At 36.5% G+C, this 12,301-nt stretch overlaps 1 protein-coding gene across 8 annotated transcripts in view; it reads right to left on the bottom strand.

The window, feature by feature from the left end:
• NDUFS4 (NADH:ubiquinone oxidoreductase subunit S4) overlaps positions 1-12,301 on the bottom strand; it is a 123,033-nt gene that overhangs the window by 61,555 nt on the left and 49,177 nt on the right. The gene's annotated exons all lie outside the window — the stretch shown is intronic.

The following is a 12,301-nucleotide window of genomic DNA, read 5'->3' as shown; positions in this document are numbered from 1 at the left end:
TCCCCAGACAGTTCACAAAAGGCTGTACTTTATGGCAGTCTATAGGCTCTCAGTCATAGAAGGCCCCCAGTAACAAGAACTGTTCTGCTCTCTATAAATGTACACTGGCTAGTTTGTCATTATGAGGAGGAAAAATGAAGAGCTATATCAACCCTTCTGGAAGGCTGATTCCTAAAGGATGCCATCAGAAAGAAACAAATATCTCAATCAAATTCTCAGTGGAATAAAGAAAAAGCTGTGCAATTAACACAAGATAAACAAAAAGTTTCTTCGCTCTAATTTCAAATCAAAAGTAGTTTAAATAGGAATGATTTGTATGATCATTTAATGTTATTGTTTTAATCCTGGATCCCATTCACAGAATTGAAGAAAGTCTGAATAGTTAAAATAGAAACATTAAGTCAGCAATAAAATCAGGACAGAATCTGTCTCTTTTACATTAGCATGGTCTCACCCTCAACCCAAAGAAGGCTGGCGCTAGTGGTAAAGAACCTGCCTATCAGTTCAAGATGTAAGAGATGTGTGTTCCATCCCTGGGTTGGGATGATCCTCTGAAAGAGGAAATAGCAGCCCACTCTAGTATTCTTGCTTGGAAAATCCTATGGACAGAGAAGCCTGGTGGGCTCCAGTCCATGTGATCACAAAGAGTTGGACACAACTGAGTGACTAACACTACTACTACTAACAGATTTTTAAATTTCATGTACACATTGTAGTTTATACCAATGAATGTAATAGCCAACAATGATTGTGACAATTTAGCTTTTTAAAATTTTGCAAAATATTAAGCCATCCTATGTAGATTTCTTTTTTGAAAGTAAGTTAATATATACAATTGACTCAACGAGCTGAATATACAGTATTCAAATTCAATTCTTTCACTTAACGCAATATAATCACCATCATAATTTTGATGTTGTTGTCAGCCACTAAGTCATGTCCAACTGTTTTATGATACAACATAACCACCAATAATTGATGCAAAACTTCATGCCAATGTTTAGTTTTCAATAGCTACATGGTTTTATAAAAAAATGTACTTACTAACAACATAAAGATGACTCAAAAGGTTTTATTTCATGAACATATATTTTCTAAAAAGGGTCCATTATTTTCCCAAATTAATACCATTCATTATCATTGTAAATACCCTGCTCAGAAATATATCCACACAAAAAAATATACTAAAGAAGTATAATTAAGCACCTTTGAAATCTGTTTACTCTGGAAATCACTAAGATCAATAACCACATTTTGAATACTTTTAACCAAATCCATATACTGCAAGAAAATAAAAAAAGAGGCAACAAAAAGAGTACTCAGGAAAACTTGAAATATTAGAAGTATTAGAAGATGTATCTATGTTACAAGGAAATGAAACAACATAATTCCTCTAATGAACAGAAGTATTAGATCAAAATAGTGCAAATTAGATAGATTAAAACTATAATCCATGAACTGTGCAATTTTAAACTGTGCAGTAGATTTGACTAATTTAAAGAATATTAAATTGTATGATAAAATCTTATTGTAAATTAGTCAAAACACAAAATAAAATTTTAAAAACCTTTAAAGTATATATACTTTAAGGATTTGTTGTTCAGTAGCTAAGTTGTGTCTAACTCTGTGACCCTATGGACTGCAGCATTCAAGGCTTCCCTGTCCTTCACTGTCTCCCGGAGTTTGCTCAAACTCATGTCCATTGAATTGGTGATGCCATCCAACCAACTCATCCTCTGTTGACCCTTCTCCTCCTGCTTTCAATCGTTCCCAGCATCAGTGTCTTTTCCAGCGAGTTGAAACTTCGTGCCAGGTGGCCAAAACATTGGAGCTTCAGCATCAGTCCTTCCAATGAATATTCAGAGTGGATTTTCTTTAGGATGGATTGGTTTGATCTCCTTGCAGTCCACGGGACTCTCAAGAGTCTTCTCCAACACTACAGTTTGAAAGCATCAATTCTTTAATGGTCAGCCTTCCTTATGATCCAACTCTCACACCTCTACATGACTACTGGAAAAACCATGGCTTTAACTAGACGGACTTTTCTTGCCAAAGTGGTATCTCTGCTTTTTAATACATTATCTAGGTTTTGTCATAGTTTTTCTTCCAAGGAGCAAGCTTCTTTTAATTTCACGGCTATAGTCATCATGTGCAGTGATTTTGAAGGCCAAGAAAACAAAGTCTGTTACTGTTTCCATTATTTCCCATCTATTTGCCATGAAGTGATGGGACTGGAGGCCAGGATCTTTGTTTTTTGAATGTTGAGCTTTAAGCCAGCTTTTCCCCCTCTCCTCTTTCACCTTCATCAAGAGGCTCCTTAGTTCCTCTTCACTTTTTGCCATTAGGGTGGTGTTATCTGCATATCTGAGGTTATTGATATTTCTCCTGGCAATCTTGATTCCAGACTGTGCTTCATCCAGCCCAGCATTTCGTATGATGTACTCTGCATATAAATTAAATAAGCAGAGTGACAATATACAGCTTTGATGTATAGGGCTTCCCTGGTGGCTCAGACAGCCAAGAATCTGCCTGCAGCGCGGGAGACCCAGGTTCAATCCCTGGGTCAGGAAGATTCTCTGGAGAAGTAAATGGCAACCCACTCCAGTATTCTTGCCTGGAAAATCCCATGGGTGGAGGAGCCTGGCAGGATACAGTCCATTGGGTTGCAAAGAGTCGGACACAACTGAGCCACTTCACTTTCCCAATTTTGAACCAGTCTGTTGTTCCATGTCCAGTTCTGTTGCTTCTTGATCTGCATAACAGGTTTCTTAGGAGGCAGGTAAGGTGGTCTGGTATTCCTATCTCTTTAAGAATTTTCCACAGTTTGTTGTGATCCACACAATCAAAGGCTTTAGCATAGTCAATGAAGCAGAAGTAGACGTTTTTCTGGAACTTTCTTTTTCTATGATCCAACAGATGTTGGAAATTTGATCTCTGGTTCCTGTGCCCTTTCTAATTCCAGCTTATACACATGGAATTTCTCAGTTCCTGTACTGTAGAAGCCTAGCTTGAAGGATTTTGAGCATTACCTTGCTAGCATGTGAAATGAGTACAATTGTGCAGTAGTTTGAACATTCTTTGGCATTGCCTCTTTTTGGGATTGGAAGGAAACTGACCTTTTCCAGTCCTGTGGCCACTTCTGAGTTTTCCAAATTTGCTGGCACACTGAATGCATCACTTTAACAGCATCAACCTTCAGGCTTTGAAATAACTCAGTCGGAATTCCATCACCTCAACTAGCTTTCTTTGTAATGATGCTTCCCAAGGCCCACTTGACTGCGCACTCCAGGATGTCTGGCTCTAGGTGAGTGATCACACCATTGTAGTTATCCAAAGTCATTAAAATCTTTTTTGTATAGTTTTTCTGTGTATTCTTGCCACCTCTTCTTAATATCCTCTGCTTCTGTTAGGTCCATACTGTTTCTGTCCTTTATTGTGCCCATCTTTGCATGAAATATTACCTTGGTATCTCTAATTTTCTTGAAGAGATCTCTAGTCTTTCCCATTCTATTGCTTTCCTCTATTTCTTTGCACTGTTCACTTAAGAAGGTTTTCTTATCTCTACTTGATATTCTCTGGAACTCTGCCTTCAGATGGGTATATCTTTCCTTTTCTCCTTTGCCTTTTGCTTCTCTCCTTTTCTCAGCTATTTGTAAGGCCTCCTCAGACAACCATTTTGCCTTTTTGCATTTCTTTTTCTTGGAGATGGTTTTGATCACCATTTCCTGTACAATATCATGAACCTCCATCCATAGATTCTTCAGGCACTCCATCAGGTCATGCCCATTAGTGAAAGTATTAGTCGCTCAGTGGCAAGCGATTCTTTGCAACCCCATGGACTGTAGCCTGTCAGGTTTCAATATCCACTGAATTTACCAGGCAAGACTACCAGAGTGAGTGGCCATTCCCTTCTCCAGGGAATCTTCCCAACCCCAGGATCAAACCTGGAGTCACCAGGGAAGCCCTCATACTCATGAGGATGGTTACAAAAAAATAATAATAATAAGTATTGGTAGAATATGGAGGAGTAAGAACCCTTGTGCACTGCTAGTAAGAATGTAAAATGCAGTTGCTGTGGAAAACAGCATGGCAGTTTCTATAAAAAAATTAAACTCAGAATTAACATATGGGCCAGCAATTCCACTTATGGGTACATCCCCAAAATAATTGAAAACAGAGACTCAAATAGATACTTGAACACCAATATTCATAGCAGCATTATTAGCAACAATCAAAAAGCAAAAACTGTCAAGTATTAATAATCATATTTTAGTTGACCATGTATCATAACACTAGGAAGTATACATGTAGAAATAAATAATATGCAATGATTAGTAAGTAAATGGCAATTTTATTTTGCTATTGTCTTATTTTTGAGAAACTTAGAAATTTAATTTGCTCCATGAACTTGCCTTGCTATCTTTTGTTAACCCATTTCTTTTGTTAACTGACCTCTTTACATTTCCAAGTTTCTTAAGTGTCAATCTAAATTCTGAGCTCAAAGGATAAACCATGAGGGCTTTGATGTTATCAATTATCATTATTAGACTGTACAAATAATCAATTCTATTTAGTTTTTTGTATGAATTTCGTGAAAGAAAATGAGGTATCCTGGAAATGGTTATTAAGAGATATTATTTCTAACTCTGATTTTACTACTTACTGTTGTGTCTATGAACAAATCATTTAACCTCTCTGCATCTCAACTTCATTTTTGTATATTTGTAACATGAAAACTGGTTGCTCTATTTTTTTTCTAATGATGAGTCTATGTTATTCTAATAAGTGGAACAGATCATAGTTCTAGTTTGTTTAAAAAAGCAATCTTTTAGCCTGAAAATTCCCAAGGACAGAGGACCCTGGTGGGCAACAAAGGGTCGCAGAGCCAGACATGACTGAGCACCTAAAGCAAGCTTATAGAGAAAATTTAAACTACCTGACAGAAGCAAGAAATTGTTAAAGCAACTGTTAATAGGAAAAATAAAAACCAGAGGTCAACAGATCATTTTAATATTCTGGAAAATATGCAGAGTGAAAGGAAAGGCAAAGATCTACAAAAGATTTGGTTAAATTCAGTGGAAACAACAGAGAATATAATTTATAATATATTCACAAATAAGTTATTTAATTCTAGTTTAAATTTATTCCAATAATGTCTAATCTTCACCTAAGCAATTAATATTATCTTAAAATGTTCAACTGATTAAGTAAAAATTATAATACCCTGCTAGTAGATATCTTATGCTTTTCTGAGACAGGTAGAACTTGTAGCAGGAACTAACAGCTGTTGTGCCAGGCGGCATAACCAAGCTAAAACCTTAAACTAATTCTTTGAGAGTCATCCAACAGACTAAGCAAGGATCTGTATAACAGGGATAAGAGTAATTACGCTCACATACCAGACTTTGGAATGGACCTGAAGAGTATAAGGAGGAGAATGTGGGCAAGGGTAGTTTTGGAGGGTAGTAACAAAGGACCATGGAAATCGTAAAGGAGAAAGAAATATGCTTAAGTTTATACCAATAGGATATCAAAATAAATATATATGAGTTTAACAAAGGGAATAAGAAATACAGATGTTGTGGTGATATCAGTAATATTACAAAACACAACAAATATATGAAAAGTTCTTATTTATGAAGGCCAAATCATTGAGCTATACTGGCCATTAAGCAATAACTTTACTGGTTTGGAATGCCTTAAAGAAAGGAATTGAGTTGCTGTACTTTTGGCATGTCTTGTAAATAATGGAGCTAGTTTACCATAAAGATGTCAGTTATTAATCTACAAATTAAATATAATAATTATGAAGCCTCTAACAGAATTTTTATAAAGTTAGGTCATTCTCATGAGGAAACAGTAATTCACAAAAACAGCCAAGAAAGTTTTGAAAAACAATCAGAGGCATATTTCAGAGATGTTGCAGGTTCACTTTCAAACTACTGCAATAAAAGAAATATAGCAATAAAGAAAGTCACAAATGTTTTGGTTTGCTGGAACATATAATAGTTATATTTATACTATACTATAGTCTATTAAGTGTGCAATAGCATTGTATCTTTCTTTAAAAAATATGTTCTTTAATTTTAAAATACATTATTGCTAAAAAATGCAAAGCATCAACTGAGATTTCAACAAGTCGCAATCTTTCTGAAATAGTAAATCAAGGATCAGTGATCACTGTTTTAAAAAAAGGTGGTAATAATAATGAGAGTTTGAAATAAAGTGAGAATTCCCAAAATGTGACAGACACAAGTGACCAAATGCTGTTGGGAAATGGTGCTGACAGACTGGCTCAATGCAGGGTTTCCACAAACCTTCAATTACTGTATCCACAAAGCACAATTAAATAAGGTATGCCTGTATAAGGCAGAATTTGCCTTGCCAATCAATATGCTATAGCAATTAAAATATCATGGTATTAGCACAGGCACACACATATAGATCAAATAAATAGTTCAAAGTACAAAAACAAATTACTTAGATCTGTAAATTTATTATATAATAAAAGTACAATTTCAAATCTGTGGTGAAAAGCTAGAATATTCAATAAATGATACTGAGACAACTAGCTATCCTTCCATGGAAGAAAAATATTTAAATCCTCTTATAAAATAGTTACATCATATACCAAGGAATTCCAGATAAGAGTAATACATACACACACTGTATTGGTGTATAAATTACTGGGATAAAACAAAGAATTTTTAAAATCAAAATACAATATCCACTGGACTTTCTTAGTGGTCCAGCGGTTAAGAATCCACCTGCCAATGCAAAAGACATGGATTTGATCCCTGGTCCAGGAAGGTCCCACATGCCACAGAGCGACTAAACTTGTGCACAATTACTAAGCCTGTGCTCTAGAGCTTGTGAACTACAACTGCTGAGCCCACACGCCTAGAGCCTGTGTTCCACAATAAGAGAAGCCATTGCAATGAGCCCATGCACTACAATGAAGAGTAGACCTCATTTACCCCAACTAAAGAAAGCCCATGCGCAGCAAAGACCCAGCACAGACAAAAATAAATAATTGATTTTTAAAAAAGGCTATCCATGAACTGTAGAATATCCACCAACCAAAATAACTTCTGAACAATAGAAGGCACTGCAGTCTAAATTAAAGGAAAAATGAGAGATAATAAGTACAGTACACAGAGTAGATAAAAGACTAATACCTAGAATATATAAAGGACTCAGGAATCAAGAAAAAAATCAAGCCCAAAATTGGAGGAATAAAGCAGAGGGTATGAACACAGTAGACATTAATGCCAACTATGTTGCTAATCACCTTAACAACTTATTGACCAGAGACATATTAACACGTCTTTTGTTACCCCTACATTACTAACCAGAGACATTTCAATATTCACTTACATAATAAATCACCAGCCACAGGCATTAGTTTCTGCAATAATGCCCCAATGTGTTAAATGAGAATAGATTACACCAACGGGAAAAGAAAATGTGTCAAGTGATGAAAACAAAAACCCAGGACACAATGATGTTTCCTGAAAGAAGCCCATTTTAAATATAGACACAGACATTAAAAGTAAAGAGATGAACAACAACAACAAAAAAAATAAAGAGATGGAGAAAGACACACCATGCTAACAGAAATCAAATTTTACTTCTGTAAGGTAAGGTAGGTAAATGAAGTCACTTAGTCGTGTCCGACTCTTTGCAACCCCATAGACTGTAGCCTACCAGGCTCCTCCATCTGTGGGATTTTCCAGGCAAGAGTACTGGAGTGGATTGCCATTTAGCTATATTAATCTCTAAGCAAATTTCAGCAAAAAGAACATTATCACAAATAAAGAAGGGCATTACATCATTATAAAGAGTCAATTCTCCAAGAAAATATTAACAGTTCTAAAAGTATATATGCCACCTTTAGAGCATGTCAAAATATGTGAGGAAAAAACTAAAAGAACTGTGAGGAGAAACAAAATAATCCATTAGTATAGCTGGAGACTTCAATACTCTTTTAATAGTAATTTGACAGAGCCACTAGGCAGAATATCAGTAAGAATATAGTTGAACTGAAAAGCCCATTCAATCAATTGGATTTAACTGACATTTACAGAATGCTTCATCCAACAACAGCAGAATACACATTAATATATATATACATGGAATATACATGGAAGTCACAAAGACAGACTACCTTCTGGGCCATAATACACATTAACAAATTTAAAAAAAATAAAAAACACACCATGTATACTCTCAGTCAACAATGGAATTAAACTAGAAATCAGGCATAGAAAACCAGAAAATCCCTAATTACAGTTGACCCTCTAACAACATGCATTTGAACTGCACAGGTCCATTTACATAGATTTTTTTTTTTTTAAGTACATACATGTACCATAAATGCATTTTCTCTTCCTTATGATTTCCTCAACATTTTCTTTTCTCTAGCTTACTTTATTGTTAGAATATAGTATATAACATATACAACATACAAAATAACTGTAATCAACTATTCACATTATTAGTAAGGCTTCTGTCCAACAGTATGCTATTTGTAAGGTATTAAGTTAGGAGGGAGTCAAAATTATACATGAATTTTCAAATTCACAGGGAAGCACCCCATGATACTCAAGAAGTAATTTTATTTGGAGACTAAACAACATACTTCTAAATAACTTATGGGTCAAAGAGGAATTCTCGAGAGAAATTTTAAAATATTTTGAACAAAATAAAAATACATATCAAAATTTTGTGGGATACACCAAATGCAGTGTTTAGAAATTTATAACACTGAATGTATATATTAGAAAAAAAGAATAATTCAACCACCTACGTTTCCACGATAAGAAACTATAGAAGAGAGCAATCAATATAAACCTCAGGCATTTCCACTGGGCTTTGTTCTATATTCTGGGTTTGGGCCACAGGCTGTTCCCACAGCAACATGAACTTAAACAACCTCTGTCACAAAGCACACATTTGTGTCAGATTCTCCACTTGGGCCCTCAAAGACCTGCTACACTGTGGACTGGACCAAAGCCCCCAGATCATGTCTGAAGAACCTTCTCACCCGAATGACTGGCTGTTCCTCCCAATCGTCACTCTGAACTCGTGGACATGAAACACCTTGAAACAGTCCCTCCAGAAGGCTTCTCCTCTTATATCCCCAGGGCAGTTGTAACCATCTCAATACTAAGACCTGGGTACACCCAATTGCCTGCAGGCCCAAGTGCTGGACACCTCATACCAAACAACCAGCAAGACAGTAACACAGCCCCCCTCATCAAAAGAGAGGATGCCTATAGCCGTGCTAAGGTCACAGACACCTCAAACTATACCACTTGACACAGTCCTTCCCATAAGAGGGTAAACACTCAGCATCACCCACCAGAGCGTAGATTACTGTCCCTCCCACCAGGAAGCCTACACAATCCCCTGGACCAACCTCACCACCCAAGGGGCAAAAAACAGAAGCAAGTGGAAAGGACCCTGTAGTCGATAGAAAGGAGATCATAAACAAAGTAAGTTAAACAAAATGCTACAAGAGAAATATGCTGCAGATGAAGGAACAAGGTAAAAACCCACAAGGTCAAATAAATGAGGAGAAAATAGACAATCTACTTGAAAATAATTCACAGTAATCACCCTGCTTATTTAACTTATGTGCAGAGTACATGATGAGAAACGCTGGGCTGAAGGAAGCACAAGCTGGAATCAAGATTGCCGGGAGAAATATCAGTAACCTCAGATATGCCGATGACACCACACTTATGGCAGAAAGAGAAGAAGAACTAAACAGCCTCTTGATGAAAGTGAAAGAGGAGAGTGAAAAAGTTGGCTTAAAGCTCAACATTCAGAAAACTAAGATCATGGCATCCAGTCCCATCACTTCATGGCAAATAGACGGGGAAACAGTGGAAACAGTGGCTGACTTTATTTTTCTGGGCTCCAACATCACTGCAGATGGTGATTGCAGCCATGAAATTAAAAGACGCTTACTCCGTGGAAGGAAAGTTATGACCAACCTGGACAGCATATTAAAAAGCAGAGACATTACTTTGCCAACAAAGGTCCAGATAGTCAAGGCTATGGTTTTTCCAGTAGTCATGTATGGATGTGAGAGTTGGACTATAAAGAAAGCTGAGCGCCAAAGAATTGATGCTTTTGAACTGTGGTCCTGGAGAAGACTCTTGAGAGTCCCTTGGACTGCAAGGAGATCCAACCAGTCCATCCTAAAGGAGATCAGTCCTGGGTGTTCATTGGAAGACTGATGTTGAAGCTGAAGCTCCAATACTTTGGCCACCTGATGCGAAGAGCTGAATCATTGGAAAAGACCCTACTGCTAGGAAAGATTGAGGGCAGGAGGAGAAGGGGACGACAGAGGATGAGATGGCTGGATAGCATCACCGACTCGATGGACATGGGTTTGGGTGGACTCAGGGAGTTGGTGATGGACAGGGAGGCCTGGCATGCTGTGGTTCATGGGGTCGCAAAGAGTTGGACACGACTGAGCGACTGAACTGAACTGAACTGAATGACAGTAAAGATGACTCAAAGACTCAGAATGGAGGCACAGACTGAGAAGATATAAAAAATGTTTAACAAAGACCTAGCAGAACTAAAAATCAAGCAGTGATAAACACAACTGAAGTGGAAAATACACTAGATGGAATCAATAACAGAATAACTGAGGAAGAAGAACAGATAAGTGAGTTAGAACATAAAACGGTGAAAATAACTGCTGTGGAGCAGAATAAAGAACAAAAAGAAATGAGGACAGTAGTTCATGGAGCTGCAAAGAGCCAGACACGACTTAGTGACTGAATAACAAGAGTATAGGAAAGGAAATAGCTCACCCAAGTCCAAGAGGCGTAGAGAGTCCCATACAGGATGAACCCAAGGAGAAACACACCACGACACATATTAATCCAAGCAACAAAAATTAAATTCAAAGAAAAAATATTAAAAGCAGAAAGAGAAAAGCAACAAATAACATACAAGGGAATTCCCATAAGTATATTAGCTGATTTTTCAGCAGAAACTCTGCAGGCCAGAGGCAGTGGCAGGATACAGTTAAAGTGATGAAAGGGAAAAACTAACAACCAAGATAACTCTACCAGCAAGGATCTCAATCAAATTCAACTGCGAAATCAAGAGTTTTACAGACAAGCAAAAGCTAAGAGAATCCAGCACTACCAAACCAGCTTTTACAACAAACACTACAAGAATTTCTCTAGGTGAGAAACACAAAAGAAAAAACATACAAAAAGAAACCCAAAACAAAATTAAGAAAATGGTAGTGGTAACACACGTTATCAATAATTACCTTAAATGGAAATGCATTAAGTGTTTCAAACAAAAGACACTGACTGGCTGAATGGATACAAAAATAAGGCTTGTATAGATGCTCTCTACAGGTGACCCACTTCAGATCTAAGAAGACATATAGACTGAAAGTGAGGGGATGAAAAATATGTTTTACGCAAACAGAAATCAAAAGAAAGCTGGAGTAGAAATACTCATATCAGACAAAATAGACTTTAAAATATAGACTATTAAAAGGGACAATGAAGGATACTACATAATGATCTAGGGATCATTTCAAGAAGATATTAATCGTAAATATTTGTGTGCCCAACACAGGAGCACTAAAGTATATAAAGCAAATGCTAACAGCCGTAAAGGGAGAATCAGCAATAACACAATAATAGTAGGGTACTCTAATATTACTCTTGTACCAATAGATAGATCATCCAGACAGAAAATTGATAAGGAAATGCAGCCCTTAAATGACACATTAAACTAGACAGACTTAACATTTATAGGACATTCCATCCAAGAAAAGCAAAACACACTTTTTCTCAAGTGTACACGGAACATTCTCTATGATAGATCATATTTTGGGTCATAAACCAAGTGTTGGTAAATTTATGAAAATTGAAATCTCATCAAGCATCTTTTGCAACCACAATGCTATGAGGTTAGAAATCAATTACAGAAAAAAGAAAACTGTAAGAAACACAAACATGAGGCTAAACAATACGTTACTACATACCAAAGACATCACACTGAAGAAATCAAAGAAGAAATTTTAAAAATACTTAGAAACCAATGACAATGAAAACACAACAATCCAAAACCTGAGACACAGCAAAAGCAAATCTCAGAGGGAAATTTATAGCAATACAATTCTACCTCAAGAAACAAGAAAAATCTCAAATAAACAACCTAACTTTTCACCTAAAGCAACTAGAGAAAGAAGAACAAACAAAACCAAAGTTAGTTAAAGGAAAGAAATCATAGATTAGAGGAGAAATAAATGAAA

Source organism: Giraffa tippelskirchi, chromosome 8 (assembly GCF_054371585.1).
Source record: "Giraffa tippelskirchi isolate mGirTip1 chromosome 8, T2T-mGirTip1v1.2.pri, whole genome shotgun sequence".
Lineage (NCBI taxonomy): Eukaryota > Metazoa > Chordata > Mammalia > Artiodactyla > Giraffidae > Giraffa > Giraffa tippelskirchi.
This window is presented reverse-complemented; position numbering and strand designations above follow the sequence as displayed.